The following is a 7,854-nucleotide window of genomic DNA, read 5'->3' as shown; positions in this document are numbered from 1 at the left end:
CGCTCCATTCTGGAACGCAAGGATTTCAACGTGACCTAAAATGCTTGAAAAATCGCTTATAGCAATACGTAACCGGAACGTAGCGCTGGCTACTCTTACGTGCCAATTCCAATGATGACTTTGGAGTGGAAGATGACGACTAATTACGGTGAAAAAATGGTTGTTGAAGTTAACAACTCTAACGCCATTATATTTTTACCAGACAGGTAAGCATCAATGATGATCACGTGACTGCACTCCCACTTTTCCCCCACCACTTTTTGCAGATTTTACCCTAATGTTAAATCCCATAAGAAATTGTGCTGGAAGTCGCCTTATTATGCTGTCGTCGTCGTATCAAAACTTACATTCAAATTATGAGCGGGGCGTTGGCACGTTAAGTAAGTAACGCGCGCGCAAAAACGTCGTATCAACACTTACATTCAATTTACAGTTCACCACTTACCGACGCGCTACCAAATTACAGTGTTCTACAATAACCGACTCGCTACTCAAAAACACTTTTGACATTCGCCGCTAGGTGGCGCTGATGCTGAGGCGGAATGAGGCTGAGGCAGGCTTAGAACTCTCACATTACATCTACTGATGATGAACAAGAAAAATTGGCATTCCAAACACCAAAGAAGCAGATGAAAAAAGGGTGTAGGAAACTTGTTCCAGCAGGGAACAACAACCGATAAGTAAGAAAAAATTACAACTTAAAAGGTTAATATCAGTGATTGATCTGAGGGAAGAAGAGGAGGATGACGGTGAAAATCCGTCGAAGATAGCAAAGAAGATGAACGGTTTCGAAAATGATGAAGAATATGACGATGAGCAAAACGAAAAGAAACAAAAAGAATATAGCTTGGATGAGCTGAACTCCGTTGCTAGTCAGGCATACCGGCCTGTGAAAATAATTCTTTGCGTTCAGGTACCACAAAAATACACCCATAATATTGGATGCATATCATGGAAATTTGTGCATACCCAGTTTAGGAAAAAATTAGTCAGAGGTTAACAATGGGAAATTAATTATATTCCTACCCAAGAGATTTACAAAATTTTACAACATAAACAAAGACCTAGCTCGACTCGAGTGCTCTCAAGTGTCAATAATTTATAAAGGTAAAAAAAAAACAATTTGCAATGAACGCAACACGCACCAAACAGAATTTTTAAAGTGTTGTATTATTATTATGTTTTTTTTTGTATTGTAGGTAATCGCTTTTCCATCAACGCTTCAAATCAAACTTCAAGACAGAAAATTTTTAGAACTTAAAACAGCAAAATATGTAATAGCTTTTAAGAAATAGATATAAATTTGTGCATGAACTTCCAACTTTTTATGTGTTACATCAATGCGCATATCATACATTGTTTTCAGCATTACATTTTCAGAGCGATGGGGCGTTGGCTCCTCATTAACAACCGTGTAGGGTGTAGGTACGTGTTAAGTAAGTTTCATAAGTGCGCGCGCGCGCACGTTATCATTATCAGGCAAGAGATTATACGTCTGGGCGTTGGCTCGTCAAGTAAAAAAATATACCAGACGTATAACCACCAAATATCAAACTGGTTCATCAAAACTTTAATAAACCCGGTGGCATCAACATGATAATCGGTTCCGAGTTATTTGCGAGTCTGCTTTATGTAGGGCAAATATCTACCCACACTACAAAAAACAAAATTGGAATAGGTTATAGATGAGCAATGCACATGCATTCGAAAATATCTAATATGTCTAGCAATTAAGCAATAAACGATTTTGAGATTTCAAATTTTTGGGAGATAGAAGAGTTGCCAGAGATATCTCCTTTGACGAAGGAAGAAAGACGTTTTGAAAAGTCAAGTCAAGAAGACGGTCAATTTAGAGCCCCCGCAAACCACAAACTTTCTTTCGGCCGATAGATTGGTCGGGCTTATAATCAGTATGAAGATGTATGCAAGCCGGCATACTACAACGATTTTGTATCGGCCGATAAATAAGTTTGATAGGCTACTAAACTGCGTTCAAACTAAACTATCGGCCGACTGCTATATCAGTATGGAGCTCTCCGCAAGCGCGCACACCGACCGATTGTTTAGTCGGCCCACTCGACCAATGATTCAGTTCGCTCCGAGTTTTGACGCTGGATGGTTGTGCATTTTTGTTTTCATTATGTCGCATGTCGAGTCTCGTTCGAACCCTCAAGTGGTACGAACGTGTTAAGCGCAGAAAGTGTGAAAATAAAAGCCAAAAGAGAAGAAACTTTAACGAAAAAGTGCAGCCTTCGGCTGTCAAGCCAAACCATGGCAATTCCTAACCAACGGCTTCTGAAAGTTGCTAGGGATGCTATAGAAGAAGATGTCATCGCTTCCAAAAGACTGAAATCCAGCAGCAAAATCGCCTCTTCTTCAGAGAACTCGAATAGGATCAACGCAAAACTACTCAACGAATTACTACCACCGAGACAGGTAGTAACGGTTAGCACAAAAAATCGTTATGATGCACTAGCTGCTGACATCGAACAAGAAGCGAAAAATACTGATAATGATCAGGAAATGGAAAAACCAGAAATACTGGAAAATCCTTGAAAAATGACCAAAGCTCCGATAAAACCAAAGCCACTTGTTGTGCACACCAGACCCACGTCCACAACTAGATTTGAGACCTTTATTGAAGAATTAGTTGGTGCTGGAAATTTCCGCATGAAATACACACCGAATAGAACAACGATACAATGCAAGATAAAAGAACAAACGAAACTACTTAGTGATCAGTTCAATGCATCCAAAACGGAATACCATACATTTACATCTCCTGAAGATCGTAAATTTCCAAAAATAATTTACAACCTATATACGGAGAAGACTGATGAAGAAATTTTAGCATTAATTAACACAGATGACTTGGATGCTTCCAAAGTCACCAAATTAAAGAACACCAAGGAGCCAGCGTACCTACAAGCACTTGAGAAACGCCGCAAGAGAAGGAAGATAGACCACCCTCAACATGTGCGACGTGAAGCTAGGAGGACAGCAGCATCGGCTCTCCCCAAGCAACAAACAAGGACACATGCCTGGCAAGGCCCCCAAGTGCCTCAACCGCAAACACAAACCAGACAAGATACCAACACCAGAGCCGACAAATTCAGCGAATTAATGGCTGAACTCGACAAACTTCACTCTATGATTGATGTAAGTAAAATGCTAAAGCAGATCAAAGAATTAAATGTAAAACTGTCAAACACTAAAAGCGATAATGAAAAACCCTACATATGTATGACTTTCAACCCGAATGGCGATAAATAACTTAAATATGTATTTGTGGAATGCTACTGGGCTAATAACCAAAACTGGAGAAGTTGGCATATTTCTCGAAAAATATAACGTTGACATACTAGCTATCAATGAAACAAAACTATCCCCAGACAAAATACTTAAGATAAAAAACTACGACATTATAAGAAAAGATCGCGATAACTTTAGGGGAGGAGTAGCGTTTTTAGTCAAAAATAATATACAATTCTTACAACTGCATGATAACAAACTAAGCCATTTAGAGCTATTGCAAATTAAAATTAATTCACAACTCACAGTCACCACTTGGTACAGTCCCCCTGATTGTAAACTTAACACTCTTGACTTAGACATAATATTCAAACAGTCAGGCAAACATATTCTATTATGCGACTTAAATTCAAAAAAATGCATTCTGGAGTAAAAGTACCCCAAATACAAATGGTAATATCCTTTATAATTATATGAATCAACAAAACGTTATAATAATTTACCCAAATGATCCCACCAACTACCCAAATAACGGCAATAACCCATCTACAGTCGATATTGCTATTGCAAAAAATGTATCCGGAGAAGCAATAGCTCTGCATGAACTTTGCTCCGATCATTTTCCAGTCCGTTTTAAATTGCATAACATCACATACCCACAAGAACCAAATAGAACCCGTCTATACTACAAAAATGCTAACTGGTATTTATTCAGGGCAAACCTCAATAGTAACATTAAAATTCCGAGCAAAATGTGCACAATTGAGAATATAGACCAGCAAATAGAGATACTAGTGAACTCTACAAAAGAAGCCAGAAGCAGAAATCCATCAATAAAATTAAGCAAAGCAAAATAAAACAAATTCCCCAAGCCGAGATACTCAATAAAATTAATCACCGGAAACGCGCTCCGCAGATTATATAAAAAAAAAACAGGGACCAGGCTCTACTACTAAAATGGCAAACATTAAATCAACAAATAAAAGCAAACATTAAATATAACAAAAACAAAGTATGGGAAAGTAAACTACAACAAATCATACCCAATCATAATTCTATATGGCATGTTGTAAAATCTCTGAAACCCAACGCACAAAAATAATTTAGTTCGATAAAACTCAAACGGCAGTTACGTGAATTTAATAATGCAAATAAAGCCAATATCCCGTAAATCATTTTGCGAAATTAAGCTCCCTACAACGGACAAACCACTCTACTGGAAACTATAAATAAATAAACTATCTATTAAACCAAAAGAAATAAAAAGCCATAATTAATACCCTACCACCTAAAGCTCCTGGTCCTGACCAAATACAAAATATTATATTAAAAAATCTGAGCCAAAAGTGCATAGTATTTATCCCTGAAATCATTAATTCTTGCATTAGACTAAACTACTTTCTCACGGTTTGAAAAAGCGCCATAATCCTTCCAATTTTAAAGCCAAACAAGTCAACACATGATCCAAGTAGTTATAGGCTGATAAGCCTCTAAAACACCCTAGGCAAAGTAGCTGAAAAGCTATTCTACAAACACTAAACGCAGAAATTGAAAACAAACAAATTTTAATGAATGAGCAATTTGGATCCAGAGAAAAACATTCCACTATCCAACAAGGGTCATCAACAACATAAAAGAATCTGAAGAAGGAAAATAACCCACATGTATTCTGCTTGACATTGAAAAGCGTTTGACACAGTCTGGGTGCCTGGGCTCATATATGCTTATCTACATGAATATCCATCCTCAGCTAATCAAGCTACTACACAGCTACCTAACAAACAGATCACTAAAAGTAAAAATTGGATGCAGCATCTCAAAACCTATGAAAATAGAGGCAGGGATCCCGCAAGGCTCTGTCTTGGGACCTAGACTTTATATTTTGTTTATGAGTGATATACCCAAAACACCCAGTACGAAAATAGCATTGTTTGCAGATGACACCATCAGATGATTGATGAGATGAGAGTAGATACTCACAATCAGATAATGAAATTGTAGGGAAACAAAATATGGAGCTCCCATATGGGCAGGTATCCTCAAAACCCATATCACAAAACTGCTATAATATGAAAATAAATGTTTAAGACTAGCCGTAAATGCGGATAGATATCGAAGAAATGACTATAAAGTCAATTGCTGAATAATCAGGACTTTCTATCGGCCGATAGTTTGGTCGATAATCAGGATGAAGATGTATGCAAGTCCGCATACTACAACGATTTTGTATCGGCCGATAAATAAGTTTGATAGGGCTACCCAACTGCGTTCAAAACTAAACCATATCGGCCGACTACTATCAGTATGGAGTCTCTTCGCAAGCGCGCACACCGATCGATTGGTTTAATTGGCCGACCTGATCAATGGTCTGGGGTTCGCTACCTGAGTTTTGGCGCTGGATTTGTTGCGCTTTTTCATTATGACGCCCACCCTACTGCATCAGTTGGTTGTAGAAATTCATGCTATGTACCCCATTGACGAACATTGCACCGTCCTCAAAAGTACCAGCATATCGATAGAATTAACTTAAAAACGTTTCCCGTGCAGTATCAGTGATATTCACATTGTTGAGAAAAATAATAATGTAAGCATTAATGTTTATGGTTTATATTTTGATAATGAGTCTAATTCGCATATGATAGAGGGGCCGCTTTACTCATTCAAAACAAAAAGAACTTCATATAAATTCTATTACAGCTGCAAAAAATAATGAAAATTTCATCATGTAATTAATTAAACACTCCTATCACGATTAGTAGATAGTCAAATTAATTCACACAATGGTAGACTATATTTATGTGATGGATGCTTACAATATTTTAATAATTCATTTAAAATTAGATGATCATTTAATGTATGGTTGTACAGGAGTTTGCTTGCGATTACCGGATAGTCCAAAATCCATAACTACATATACAGGGGAGCAAGTACAAGAGAAAGCATAATGAAATTTACAAATTTTCAGAAAAAAGATAAGAATGCTTTTCATTGTAGTTGTAGATTTTGAGTCACAAGCAGATTCCTATTAGTGCTGCTGTGCACCTGATCCAAATAGATCATTTACGCAAAAACACATAAACATGTCCCATATTCTTTTGCATACTATATAATTTGCGATTTTGATGAGGAGAAGAATAAATTTGTTACATACACAGGACCTGATTGTTCAACAGTATTTACGAAAAATTAACTCAGGACGTTAAACATAGGTCTATAATACATATTTTTAAATCTATTAATTCCATTATTCAACCTACAGGATTTGAGGCGTTAAAATATATGTTTGAAGATACCCATTTGTTAGAAAGAATTTCCATTGATAACTATAGCGCTTGATCACCGCCATTTAACAGGTATAGTAATGTGGCGCTGCACATCATAAAATGTAATTTAAATATAAACTTCCGATAATAATACCTGTAGTAATTTTCTTACAATTTAACGGTACGATTAATCACATCTCTTTGTTAAAGATTTAGCAAGCGATGGGCAAGATATTGAAGTAATGCTCAGCAATAAAGAAATACATTTCCATTTAGCAAATCTATATTAGTTGACGTATGTGATAATAAATCATGAAAAAACATTTTTAGACCTGTTTCAATATACGCTATGTAGTCTTAATAATCTAGTACAAAATATAACTTCATATAATCACGTTGCTAAATTTTCTCAAATTTGGAAATGCAAAATATTGATGACTAGAAAAGGAGTATTTCTATATGAATATTTGGACGATTGGCAAAAAGCTAATGAAACTCACTACCGGATAAAGACAAATTTTACAGTCGTCTTAATAATCTGTAGCCATTCTTTAGCTGAATACTAAAATGTACATCTTTCTTCCAAATGACCATATACGGTAGACGGTACTTATTAGGCATACGCATAAACACACACACCTGCTATAAAACATATAATTTAGATCCAGCTCACTATTTTACAGCACCAGGTTTAAGTTTCTTTGATGCCATGTTAAAATCAACTAAAGTAGAAATTGAACTATTAACCGATCACACTATGCTGAATTTTTTGCTGTAAAATAAATATGCGTGGAGGTATTAGTCATCGTTACCATCGGTATGCGCATGCCAACAATGAATAACATACTATACCATACGATGTTTCAAAACCGCGTAGTTACTTTTCTTATGTTATTTAGATGCAGTTAATTTTACATGGTTGCCTAAAGTCAGTATTTACCCATTGGCAAATTTGAATGGCTTGAAAATTTTCAAAATCTGGATGTTTCTCGTTGCTGATGATTCGGAGATCGGGTATATTTTGATGCTGGATATTGACTATCCAGACACTACTGGGTGCATACCGAACATAATGACTTCCACTTTACCTGAAAACTATGAAACCACCTGATTCAAAAAACTAAAAAATTATTAACAACATTACAAAACAAACAAATTATAAGTATACATTACAGAAATTTCTAAAGCAAGCCCTAGCGTTTGGTCTAAAATTGCGTAGGATCAATAGAGTTTTAAAGTTTAAATAATCAGGATTGGTTGAAGCCATATATAACACTCTAATACAAAATTACGTCACAGCAGTCAATGAATTTTGAAAGCATTTTATAAGCAATGATAA

General features: G+C 36.2%; 1 long non-coding RNA gene across 1 annotated transcript; it reads left to right on the top strand.

Annotated features, from left to right (window-relative positions):
- The first annotated feature begins 224 nt into the window (after positions 1–224).
- Positions 225–884, top strand: LOC135802932 (uncharacterized). Its single transcript, XR_010550668.1, has 2 exons — positions 225–380; positions 434–884. It is a non-coding gene; the product is annotated as an uncharacterized lncRNA (long non-coding RNA).
- The last annotated feature ends 6,970 nt before the right edge of the window (positions 885–7,854 follow it).

This window comes from Atheta coriaria, unplaced genomic scaffold (assembly GCF_025399875.1).
Source record: "Atheta coriaria isolate IRGN ID8LTWV9N9 unplaced genomic scaffold, Caltech_Dcor_3.1 hic_scaffold_68_pilon, whole genome shotgun sequence".
NCBI classification, from domain to species: domain Eukaryota; kingdom Metazoa; phylum Arthropoda; class Insecta; order Coleoptera; family Staphylinidae; genus Dalotia; species Dalotia coriaria.
The sequence above is the reverse complement of the archived record's forward strand: the minus strand, read 5'-3'. Positions and strand labels throughout refer to the sequence as shown.